The following is a 2,353-nucleotide window of genomic DNA, read 5'->3' as shown; positions in this document are numbered from 1 at the left end:
TAGAGCTTTCATCCTGGGTGTGGGAAGAAAGTCTGGGCCACCATGACTGCCCAGAATAGAAATTCTGTAAAATGGAGTGTAGGGTGATATGTGATGCTTGTGGTCAGACCCTCCCAGGATAAAACTGTGGTCCTAGACTGGTATCTGAGTGAAGAGGGAGTCCATCTTTGTGACTACAGATATCTGAAGTACGGTTTCCACCACTTTGAGCTGATAGTAGTGGTGATATAAATATGTCAAGGCTCAAATGCCACAAACTCTCATTCTTACTCAAATTCAGATGATTTTATTAATTAAATGTTGCTTGTCTCCATTTTGTTTAGTCCTTTTTCTGGAGATTTGTTCTGTTCTTTTACTTGTAACAGGTTTCTTTGTTTTTTCCATTTTGGCTGTCTCTCTGCTTTTGTTTCACTTATTAGGTAGAGCTGCAACATCTCCCATTCTTAGTAGAGTAGTCTAATGTAGTAGATATTCTGTGGAGCCCAGTGGTGCAGTATCCCTTGTAAACTGAGCTGGGTGCTCCAAGTGTGTCCCTTGTTTGTGTTGTGTATGTTCTCCTATTGTAGTTGAGTCTTGGTTGCAGTTTGCATATCAGTTGGAGGGATTAACAGCACTCTCTTTGGTTGTGAGGCCTGTTTATGACTACAGTGGAGAACCTGTTTTGGAGAGGCTGACACTACAAAGCAGATTTTGCTGTAGCAGTACTATGGTGCCTATTGAGTTTGCCCTTTGGATGTGTCTTTTGTGGAGATGGTTGAGTGGTGCTCTGGTATGATCTGGCCCACTGGGTGTGTTGGCTCTGGGACCTCTTGGGAGGAGCTCTGCTGCATGCCAAAGTCAGCTGTTGCCTGTGCTCTGCCCAGGTCCATTGGGTATGAGCTACAAAGTGATCTGCAGATGGTTGACACTTGCAGGTAGCTTGGAGGTGCCTGGAAGGGCTCAGCTGTAAACTGAAGCTAGCTGTTGCTAGTGCTTAGGTTCAGCTGCTTCAGAAGAGGCACCGGGCATGCTGAGGCCAGACACTCCTTGTTTGGGGTTGGTAAATCTTTGAGAGATTTTAGGAAAGTCCACAGCATGAGCCAAGACAGGTCATTTTCATGGTAAAGCCACTGGAAGCAGCTTGGGTGGGGTGGGGTTTCAGGGAATCACCAGGTTGGGGCAAATGGTGTTAGCTAAGTTGATGGAGACCCAGATATGGCACCTGCCTGCACCTGCATGCTGGATGGGGGAAGGGTTCAACAAAAGACCAATGGCTTCTGTTAGCACTTATATCTGGGAGACAGCTGCTTCTCCAGACCTCACTCTGCAGCCAGACAATTCAATTCTTCCCCATATATCCCTGGTGCCTTTCAAGCTGCTTCCCCAGAACTAGAGCCCAGACTGAGTAAGTCCATCAGTAAGTCCATGTACTGGCCCCTTAAGAGGAACACCTGGAACTCCAGCAGCCCTCTTTCTCACTCAGCCACAATCTCTGCTGGTTTTCACAACCAGAGTTATGGGGATTTCTCATCTCAGCACTGGAACCATGGGCTGGGGAGCCTGCTGTGGGGCTTGAACCCCTTATTCCACAGGGAGTCCTCCAATGCTGAGATGTCCTCCTCGATTTTTAACGATCCCATGTGAGTGTGGGACTAGCCTGTTCTTTCTCCACTCACTCCCCCAGAAGTCTTGATGTAGCTTCTTCTATATATCCTTAGTTATAGGACTTCTGTTCAGTTAGACTTTAGGCAATTCTCAGTGATGGTTGTTTTATAATTTAGTTGTACTTTTAATGTGGTCATGAGAGGAGGTAAGCACAGCATTTGCTGACTCCGCCATCTTGACCAGAACCCTAAATTCACTTCTTAATTATAATAGTTTGGCCATAAGTTCCCAGGGCTCATTAGGTATCCAATCTTGTGTGCAAGTAATGAAAATTTAATTTCAATCTTTCTAGTCCTTATACCTTTACTTTATTTTTCTCATTTTATTGCACTGCTTTTGACCGGTAGTTCAAATTTGATTAAAAGAGATAATAGAGGTCATCCTTGCTTTTTTTTGTTTGTTTGTTTGTTTTACTAGTCATGGTAAAATGTTTCATTTTAACAATTGAATGTGATGTTTTCTAAAGATTTTTTGGAATGTAGTTTCTTAGAATGAGCAAGTTCCCTTTTATTCCTAGTTTACTACAAGTGTTTATCATTAACAGATTTTGAATTTTGTCAAATACCATTTCTGCTTCTATTTTGATGGTCCTGATTTTTCTCTTTGTAAAAGTTTGATAAAAAGACGTCATAGGAATGGCGGCAGCGGGGCACATTTTCTGAGTTCTCCTCCGGATTTTATTACAAACGGGACATATAACCCATCAAAC

Source organism: Rhinolophus hipposideros, assembly GCF_964194185.1.
Source record: "Rhinolophus hipposideros genome assembly, chromosome: X".
Lineage (NCBI taxonomy): Eukaryota > Metazoa > Chordata > Mammalia > Chiroptera > Rhinolophidae > Rhinolophus > Rhinolophus hipposideros.
Note: the sequence above shows the minus strand (reverse complement) of the source record.